Below are 10,571 nucleotides of genomic sequence, written 5' to 3'. Positions count from 1 at the left end.
GGAATGAATGGGAGAAATCCTTAAGTAAACTGTTATATTTACTGGGAATGGAGGGGAAGTTGCAGGGTTGGGCATGTCTCCAGATATTGCAGAATATCCCCTGGAGGGACAAAGTCACCTCCAGTTGAGAACCACGGCCCCAGGTGAGGGGTTCTCCCCTCTATCTGCCCATTTGAGTCACCTGAGGAGCTGTTAAAAATAAAACAGGCCCTGGGACTTCCCTGATGGTCCAGTGGTTAAGACTCCACACTCCCAATGCAGGGGGCCCGGGTTCGATCCCTGGTCAGGGAACTAGAGCCCGGATACTGCAACTGAAGGTCCCGCATGCTGCAATGAAGATCCTGCACGAGGCAACGAAGATCCCACGTGCCGCAACTAAGACCCAGCTCAGCCAAATAAATAAATAAATATTATTTAAAAAACAAAACAAAACAAAAACAGGCCTTGCTGTAGAATAATGCTGTCAGGGACTCTATGAGTGAGGTATGGCACAGGCATTTTTTCACAGCTGCCTGGTGATTCTGTTGTGCAGCCAGGCTAGAAAACTAGGTAGTTTACACAGAGACTCAGGGTTATTAGGAGCTACTGAGTTGTCAGGGTTTTTTTATTGTGCTACCTAGCAATTCTCCCCAGATGGCTTCCTTCTTGAGTTTGTGGTGATGGATGGGATATTTGCATACACCTTGACAAGTGTAAGGAAAATGGGGCTGTTTACATTTGCAAACAAGATTATCAATGGATTTTGATAGCCAAGAGATTATCAATGATTTTCATAGATACTCACATTTGATCTTTAAGTGAAACTGTGAGGTGGTCAGAGTGGTAATCCCAAGTTTATAGGATGAAGGAAGTGCTGCTCGAAGACCGTAAGTGATGCATATGGTTCCTAAGGTAGTTTTCTTGTCCTGAGTTGTCACTCATTGCCACTCGTGTTCACTGTGGGTTACTTTATAGTAATGAGGTTGGAAGGTTTATTTCTTCATAAAAAGCAAAGAACTAATGCTTAAGGGTTCATTATTTACCAGGACTGGTACAACCTCTGTTACCTTTCTTTTAAATTAAAAGCAAATTATAATAATTATATTATTACCACCACCAAAAATTACAGTTTGATAAACTCTTTTATACTAAGCATTTTATATATGACATTTCTGATCCTTATAACAACCTGCAAGGGAAGCGTTATTTTCACTCTTTTACAAATGAGAAAACTCAGTCTCTAAGAGGTTAATGTAACTTGTCAAAACTAGTTAGTGATGGCTCTAGGAGTTGAAACCAGTTATGTCTGCCTGCAAAGTCTACTGCTTCTCCTTTACCTTGCCGTCCCATCTATGAAGATGTCTCTAGGTGACCGTTACATACGTAACCTTGAGCAACCTTTACACAAAATGCATGACTCTGATAAGATACAGTTGCCAAGTAGGCACTGGACCTCCATCAGAGTGCTAGAGTCAGTTGCAGCTTATCTCTGTAGGTGAGAGCATGATGTAGTCCACGTCCCAGCCAGCTGGACCAGAAAGGCCAGGTGGCGATTTCACCAGGGACTTGCAGTGATCTGAGGCATAGATTGTGAGCCCAGAATAGGCTGTCATATTGCTGAAGAGCAACACTGCCATCTGCCCGTGAAAAGGGTCCCGAGGAATGCTCCATCACCTTTTTAGACCAGAGCAGCAGAGGCACAAAGGACTTCCCCACCCTCCTTCTGCCAGGAACCACATCAGACAATGGAACACTCTTGTCCAATGTGGAGTTCATGACTATACAGCTATCATGGCCCTTTGCAGACCAGCAGGTGTAAAATCTCTCTGTATTTATGACTCTTATGCAGCACAAGCCCAGATGAGTTGGTTTTTTCTTTGGAAAGGATTGATTTCGTTTCCAGAGAAGTGTCAGATATTAGCAGGGCAGGAAGGAGAGTCAGATAGATGGTCTTGGAAATGTAATAGCCTTTGACATGCCCCCTGGGGTCCACTGGGCAGATTGAACGTGAACACCCTTTTCTCCGTTCGGTTGGGCCCAGGCTGCTCAAATGTGCAGAGTGAGCATCATCTGTTTCAACACCGGAGAGTTTGCTGACTCAGAGGCATATATCAGTCTCCACTGGGGATGTGCAGCAAATAGCCTAAAGAAGTCGCATCCTTTCCTTGGCCTCTCTGCCTCACCTCTCCTTGGGTCCTAGAAAGGAAAGTCATATCCTTCGAAGGAGATGTAAAACAACAGATTATAAGGTATAAACCATTATTTACAACATTATGGAATCATCTAATATTAGAAGTGAAAGGGATAAAGGAGAACTCCTAACATGCCTTTCATTTCTAACTGGAGGAAACTGAGTCCCAAGGAGGAATCGAGTTCTTCAAGGTCACAAGCTCTGTGAGCAGGACCTGGGCCCTCGACAACTGGCACTGAGGTCTTTCCTCTACACAGAGTTGTCTTGCCTTTTGCTCTTAAGGAATGACTATGTAAATCAATCAGATGATCTTTCATCTGTATGCTTTCTTTTTTAGGAGGCGATATGTGTCTAGGATGTATTCACCTGCTGGTAGCAATGACTTTGAATCATGAAGATGTTTATTCTTTACTTATCAAGAATTCTTAAAGTAGGTGGTTACAGGATTGGGTCAATAGCTTACTGATGTCAGGACATTAGGCAAGGACATTCTTCTGGCCTTTCAGTCATGGTCGTAAGCTGACCACCATAGCTCTATGCTCTACATCCTCCCATGATGGCTTTCCAAGCAGGAAGTGAGAGCGATGGTGGCAAGAAAGTGCCTCTTCTGCAATGTTCTCTCTTTTATTGCACAAAAACATTGCCTAATAGCCTTTGACAGACATCCCTGTATGTCTTATTGCTCTCCTTGAATTAAGAGTTGGATTCAGAGGACCATCTTAAATTAACTATGCTTCATCCCCCTAGGGTTGTATGTGTGTGTGTGTGTGTGTGTGTGTGTGTGTGTGTGAATTTCTCTGAACACATTTTAATACCTAACAAAACCATGCTTCCTTTAACAAGGAAGAAGAGGGAAAAAGTCCTGTTGGGAATGTGACCAACAGAGTCTACCATATGTGTAAACACTTTAAAGGTGGACAGTCTGACTTAATATTTTGGCTCTATCACTAACTACCTCTACCATCTTAGAAAAATCACTTAGCCTCCCTGAACTTTGGTTTCATTATCTATAAGATTATTATTAGTACCTACCTCACAGAACTATTGTGAGGGGTAATAAGTGTACATCAAGGGCTCATCAAAGTGCCGAATAAGGACCCAATAAATATGATCTTGCTTTGTATATGTATATATATATATATATATATATATATATATATATATATATATCATCTTATTGAATAACTCTTTAAGGAATCAATTATTTATTGAGTGGCTCATTGATGAATGACATACAAGTGCCTCCCTCATGGAGCTAACATTTTAGGGGGAAACAGACAATAAATGAGATGATCCCCCCCACCACCTTCCTAAACTCCATTCTTCCATTGGCAGGAGCAGGGGGTGATCCAAAACTCAGGGTGCTCTAGGTAGGTCTTTCAATACTTCTTTTCCCCCTAATACTACCAACCGAGCTATCAAAATTGTTTTTGAGACCTTCGGGAGCATCATTACACCCTTTATCACTGTATGTGTTGGTCACCATGAGAGGTCCACGTCTCCCAAGATGTTCATTATCACCCAGACTTTCATCCCCCTAGGCACTGTGCATCTTTTTTTCCCCCTATCTCATCTCCCACCTCTTCCCTTAATGTCATTTGCCTTTTTGCTACAACTGAAATGTATTCTCCTCTGAGGATGTTACTTAGCCCTGCAGTCTTAGTGGGTGGCTGTTTCCTTTTTCATATTCCACACCCCTGTACCATTGCTCCTCCTGGCTCCCCCATGACATTTCCGGACCATTCTCCCTTCCTCCTCCTTAAAACATTCCTCATTTGCATCTCCTGTCCTCAGAGGGTATCACCTAGCATGCATCCTTGTTGCGATCATCCACTGGCCCCCTGTGTCATGCCCTCTCATTCCTTGAGGAATTTAGTGCCAGGTTTACTGTCACTATTTCCATTATAATTCTTGGTGATTTCAGTAAGCACTTTCCAATATCCTAGTTTCTTTCCTTAAAGTCTTCTGCAATGATATCCCCCCTCCTAATCACCTACTGTCCTGGTCTTACCGTAGGTCTTATTGTTATCGATTACTCCAACCCCTCCACAATCCCAATGTCAAGTACCCCTTCTCCTGTCTTTCTAGCTCACTCTATCCAATCCTCCAGCTCCCACAATTGTTCAACCTCATGAGACCTACAGCTTTTTGGTCTGTCACTCACCACGCTCTTGTCCTCATCCCATTCTTCACTGAATTTAAATTCTGTGAGCCAGAATCATAACCGCCGTCAACTTCCTTGTGCCTCTCTTTATCGTCATGTCCCTCAGCTCTGGTTACACCTCACTCTTCATCAGTCTGTCCCTGTACCCTGTAGCTGAACACGGCTGGTGAGATACACACAATGTCGTCCACTGGTCTCACTTTAAATTTATTGTCAATAACCTCAAGGGCACCCTTGTGCTGCCAGCCATCATCCTTTATTCCCCTGAATTACTCACTTCCCCAGTCTCCTTGATGACAGTTTCGTGCCTCGTCCTCTGTTTTCCAATTCCCAGCGCCTCCTTCCCATCTTTACCCTCAGCATAATGAACTCAGTTCCTCTTTCACTGAGAAAACAGAAGCAACCAGAAAAGAACTCCCACAGTGCCTACCTCCACACTTACGTTCCTAACTGCCTCTGGACTTACATCTTATTCCTGTTGCTGTGGAGGAGCTGTGAGGCTCACCTGTCTACTCTCAGGCTGGATTCTCATCCACTCTCACTTCCCCAAGGTACCACTTTCATAATTCTCACCTTCCTCTCCCTCATCTATTTTTCTGTCTATCTCGAGTCATTCCCATCAGCACACAAACATGATACAGTTTCTCTAATCCTGACTTCACACACATCTCTTCTGTTTTCAGTAAAACTCACTAAATCCAAGTCCTCACTTTCCATTTTTGCTCGACTTTGAGCAGAATTTAGTCCCCAGCACTTCAGAAAACTGTTCTTATCTAGATCACTAGTGACCCCCACTTGGTCATTCGAGTGGTTCAATCTCGTTCCTCCACATTCTGGACCTGTCAGCAGCAATTGTAAGAGTTCAGCCCTCCTTGAAACACTTTCTTTATTGGATGTCTAGGCTACCCCTGCCTCCAGTTTCCCTGCCGTTCCACTGGCCACTCCTTCTCATTCTCCATGGCTGGTTTCTCTTCATCTTCCTGACCCTTAAACACTGGGACATTTCAGTACTCAGCCAAGGAAGCTCCTCTCTATTGCCACTCACTTCTTTGGAGAGCTGATGCAATCTCTGCTTTATATACCATCTATTCTCTTGACTCTACCTTTAAAATACAACCAGAATCCAGCCACTTCTTACCATTTCCACTGCCACCAATCACTCCACTCCAAGCTGTCAATGTCACTCACTTGGGATATAATGGCCTTCTAACTGGGATTTGTGAATCCACCTGTCAGAGGGAGAGACCACTGTGGATGGTGTGGATGGGGGGTCATGGAAGCTTTGGAAGGAGCCAGCCATGCAAAGATCTGAACAAAGAGCATGCCAGATGGAGAAACAAGCAATGTGAAGACAGACGGGAAAGAGCATAGAACATCACTATCCAGGGGGTACTCAATACTTGATACAAAGGTAAAGAGAAAATTAAGATTAATTGTCATAGGAATAAAAAAATTAAGAGATCTGACCCACGAGATACATTTTATTTCAACAAAAGTGTGAATACCCACTTTCCTAACATACTAATATTAAAACCTGTGCCGATCTCTGTCACATAAGGTTTGCAAACAATGGATGAAAATAATTGTTTGGTTAGTAGAGTGTTTTAAAAAGCAAGGAATTTTATTTAGAAATCAGATTTCCTGCTCTTTTTGAAACTCTAGGAATAGAGTGTATATTCGATAACACAACTGGCTGAAGTTAAGTATGGCTGCTCCCTTTAGATGGGCCCGTATTCCCCCATTCCTACCATTCCCCATTAAATATGCCTGCTCAACTTCACTCATTTGCATTTACTGCTTGGCCCCTGTAGGCATCTGATTTTGAAATCCTTGGGCTAAGAGGTGAAAAGATTTCATCAGTTTGGATATTTGAGAGGACTCACAAGACTCCTCTGAGTATAGTCACATAGGCTCTTATTTAAAGGGAGAAAGAGATTGTAGGCAAGAACTGGACATTCAAAAGACATCCAGGCACACTCCCCAAGGTCCTTCTTATTCTCATATGGGCTTGTCTCCAGATAAAACCACCAAGATCTGTGCAAGAAATCTTCACTTTAGGAGACCTCAACTCAGAAGTTCCCAGGGGGATTTTCTTGTCCCTCTGATTGTGTGGTAGAGCCAGGTTGACTAACCAGTTATGACACTGAAAACCATGAGTAAACAAATTGGCTCTAGGGATCACCAGGGGAGTTTCAGACTTTAAACAGCACATCACAAATCTCATTACCCTTATCTTAGCCATGAGTCAGAGCCAGATGTCTAGGTGTCCCAGAGAGAAAGACAGATCTTTTCCAGTCCGGCTTTAAATCAACTCTATGCTAATATAGCAGATAATGTTCTTTGAAGACAAGGTAGCCTGTTCAGAGTCATTGTACCAAAAGGCATCCAAGTTTTGTAAGGTTGTGAGTTTGACCTCTGCCAATAACCAGCCTCATCACCTTCTGATCCCTGTGTGATGCTCAGTCCTGCTGTCCCCATCCAACCATTCCTTTACCACCCCCAACCATCTGCTTATTCTAAGATAGCAAAGCTTGGCCCCCACCCTCTTTCTAGTCATCAGCTTGCCAGAGTTCTTGCTGTGGCCTTTCTCTGGCCCCTGCCCTGCTCTACCACTTCACTTGTTTCCACCTATTTATTTCTGTTATATTGTGAGTGTTTTTGAAAGCGGAGGACTGGGCTGGACTTATTTAATCTCTATGCCCCTTTCCCACACTCGCTGATACATAGAGAATGGGGCTGAGCAAATTTCCTTGTAAAGATTTTGGTTTCCATTCTTGATTTTATGTCAACTACTCCTGTCTCAGCTATTAACTCTGAGCCATACTCTGCAATTAATTAGCACTACCATGATTCTCCTGGACTGGTCCTAGATGTCATCAGATACACGGTTCCATCCTCTAGAAGTGACCACAATGGCAGCCTCAACTTGGGCTTTAGTGGAATGGTTGAGGGATTGCCGAGGCTCACTGGGTAATGGTCATATCTGAGATGCCGACGGTGTCCAGGAGAGCTATCAGAGATGTCACACCTCTACTGGTTTTAGTCCAGGTGACACCTCTTTTTACCTGCACTGAGAGGTACCAAAAGGAAATCTCTGCTTTTCTAAGATGGCTCTAGTGTGGTGGTATGTGGACAAGGCAATTTCAGGGTTCTCACAACATCCTGAGAGAAGATTAAGGGACATGCCAGATACCCCTTTGCCCCAGGGCTAGCCCAGGGCAGAAACCTCACTAGTGTCCTGAAAGTGTTCTGTTACAGTTGCTTCCATGATGACTGTAGGCCTATCTTCTACTCACCAAAGACACGGCTAGAGATCTGGGGTCTGGGTATACTTACAGGCTCACTGCTTGGCTTAGAATATTGCCTTGTGGCTTGAGCTTGGTTATGCGTCACCTGGGTTGATAAAGTCTCTGGGCTGCCTTGCAGGGTCTTTAATTTCCTTTAAGTATTGCTGGAGAAAGAACCTCTTCCTGGTTTAAGGCCCTATCCTTACACTATGTTGCTGAAGCAAGTGGCTCTGTCTCTCAGATTCCCCAGTCCATCTGCAGACCCCTACCTCTGGATCTATTGGCCACATGCCGAACCTAGACCTTCCAGGAGGGATGATTCTGCTCTTCCATAGCGTTGTGGCTTCTCTCGAGCTGAAGGACCAAGCATGAGTGAATGTATTGCATCCTCAGGCAGAGTGACAAATACCTCCAACCCTGGTGTCCTTGAATAGTATTAGTGCACCTTTTCTCATGAGCTACTCTGTAATTTGGGGCATTGATGAATCACCCAATGGTAAACTTGGATTTCTTCTATCAGATATTAGAACAATTTACTCAGATATTTCAATAATTGTGGTCAGAGAGGAAAGCTCCTAACCTCATCTATTAAATGTAAACATTAATACTTCCCTCACAGGGTTGGAATGACAAATTGAAATTATTCTATATATCACCTAGCATAGTATCTAGCACATGGTAGGGTCTTAAAAGATGCTAATTCCTTTGTCCCTTCCTTTCTCTTCTCCACACTTGTTTCCAAATATCTTATGCTATTTATTTTAGCCATTTTGATAGGTGTATAGTGATATCTTACTGTAGTTTTAATTTGCATTCTCTAATGGCTAATGATATTAAACATCTTTGTGTGTATTAAAAGATGCTAATTCCTTTGTCCCTTCCTTTCTCTTCTCCACACTTGTTTCCAAATATCTTATGTAACCTTTTGGAGAGCTCCAACTTTCAGTAGACTGGGAAAGTTAACCTACTTCCAAAGATTCATTCACTTGAGTTTATCGGACACATAAAGTACTAGAAGAGGCCAATACAGTGACTGCTGGGTTGGTTTCCACTAGACAGACTGTTAAAACCAAACCTTTTCTGTGCTAAACGCTTTAGACCCAAAAGGAAGTATTTACTTATCCCAGAAGTTTCCAAGCATCCAGATGTTATATAAACAAAGCACTTGGCCAAACTACATAAGGCATCTGATTTCATAGGGGTATGCAGATAGATACCCTGATGTTCTTCCATGACTTAGTACCAAAGTGAGACTTCTCCCAGGGGTTCACTTATGTGTTCAACCTTTATCACGTTTACCACGTGATAAAGCGGTAAACTTTATAGATCTGTGACTCTCAGACCCTAGTCCAAGAGAACATTACCCTTCACGGAAGTATATTTGGATGAATAATAAAGAAGTGGAATAGAAATGGGTCTATCTGGAGATGCTGATTTTTATTCTTGCAAGGCACATGCACGCAGTCAAATAAATACTGGAGTGGTTGCAGAAAAAGGGAGCTCAGAAGTTTCCTAGGATATTAATGCATTTAATTTCTATGTATTCAAGTGAAAAAAATGTGAGAAATGCTTTCTTTGTCCTTGGTTAATTGCTAAATAAAGAAGATGATCCTGCAGGAGCCTCTTCTTTCCCATCACATATAAACCAGCACATTCTGATTGTTTATCTCTTCAACGTGCTGCCCCTGGTGCTGCGGGTATATTCTGTTGGTGTGAAGAGCATCTCTAGAGATGGCAAGAGGTTTGTGTTACATACCAGCTCTCTGGAAGGAAATTCAGCGCTGGGTCTCAAGAAACCCTTTGACCTCATAATTTCATTTCTAGGAATCAATTCTGAGCAAATAACTAGCAACGCAGACAAGGACATATGCACAAAGATGTTCTTTGCTGAGTTACTTATCAAGTGGAAAAAATAGGTTATGGAACTTCCAAGACAGAATGGTCTCCACCATGTAATTGTATGTGTACAAATACAAAGAATAAAGTACGCTAATAACAGTTGTCTTTGAGTGGTGGTATGATAGTTTTGACTTTACCTTTTATACATTTTTAATGTATTTTTCAGAGTTTTCTACAGTGAGTGTGAATTATTTTAATATTATTTTGTTTATTTCTTGAAAAAATATTAATGGAGTGCTTACAAGGTGTCATTCTCTGTGCTGGGTGCTAGAGACACAGTGGGAACTCCACTCGGACAGAACTGACAGGTCCCCTCCTCCCCCTCCTCTGGGACATGGCAGTCAAAGGCATCTGACAAACGTTGAGGCAATAAATACATAATAGCAAATAGACATATGTTATATGAAGGAATGGTAGTATGGTGCCGAAAGACCAGCAGCAGAATTTCATTTGGAACAGGACAGGAGTCAGCAAACTATGGCCTACAGGTCTGTGGCCTACAGTAAGTCTCCTACATATGAACGTTCAAGTTCGAAAGTGTGTGAAGTTGCAGCTTGCCCTCCATCTCCTGTTGCTGATGATCCTTCAGCTCTACCATCTCCCACCTCCTCCCCCTCCTCCAGTCAGTAACTCTTCTCACCTGTTCACTCGATGCCAGCCCCTGGATGCCAACTGTTGTACTGTGCTACTGTACTTTTCAAGGTACTGTACTATAAGATTAAAAATGTTTTCTTTATTTTTTGTGTTTGTTTTTTATGAATTATTTGTGTGAAAAGTATTACTATAAACCTATTACAGTACAGTACTTTATAGCTGATTGTGTTAGTTGGGTACCTAGGCTAACTTTGTTGGACTTATGAACAAATTGGACTTACAAACACGCTTTTGGAATGGAACTTGTTTGTATGGAGGGGACTTACCATATTTTTGTTTTACATTTTTAAAGGATTATAAAGAAAAAAGGAAGAAGAATATGTCATAGAGACCACAAGACTTCTGCAGAGTAAATTATTTGCAAGTAAAATATTTATTCTCTGGCCCTTTACAGAAA

General features: G+C 42.4%; 1 protein-coding gene and 1 non-coding gene across 2 annotated transcripts in view; both read left to right on the top strand.

Moving 5' to 3' along the window:
- Window positions 1-10,571, top strand: part of SV2B (synaptic vesicle glycoprotein 2B) — an 89,129-nt gene that overhangs the window by 11,307 nt on the left and 67,251 nt on the right. The gene's annotated exons all lie outside the window — the stretch shown is intronic.
- TRNAG-CCC (transfer RNA glycine (anticodon CCC)) lies at window positions 219-291 on the top strand. The gene has a single exon. It is a non-coding gene; the product is annotated as a tRNA-Gly (tRNA).

This window comes from Lipotes vexillifer, unplaced genomic scaffold (assembly GCF_000442215.2).
Source record: "Lipotes vexillifer unplaced genomic scaffold, Lipotes_vexillifer_v1.1 scaffold600, whole genome shotgun sequence".
In the NCBI taxonomy this organism is placed as follows: domain Eukaryota; kingdom Metazoa; phylum Chordata; class Mammalia; order Artiodactyla; family Lipotidae; genus Lipotes; species Lipotes vexillifer.
Note: the sequence above shows the minus strand (reverse complement) of the source record. Positions and strands in the feature narration are given on the sequence as shown.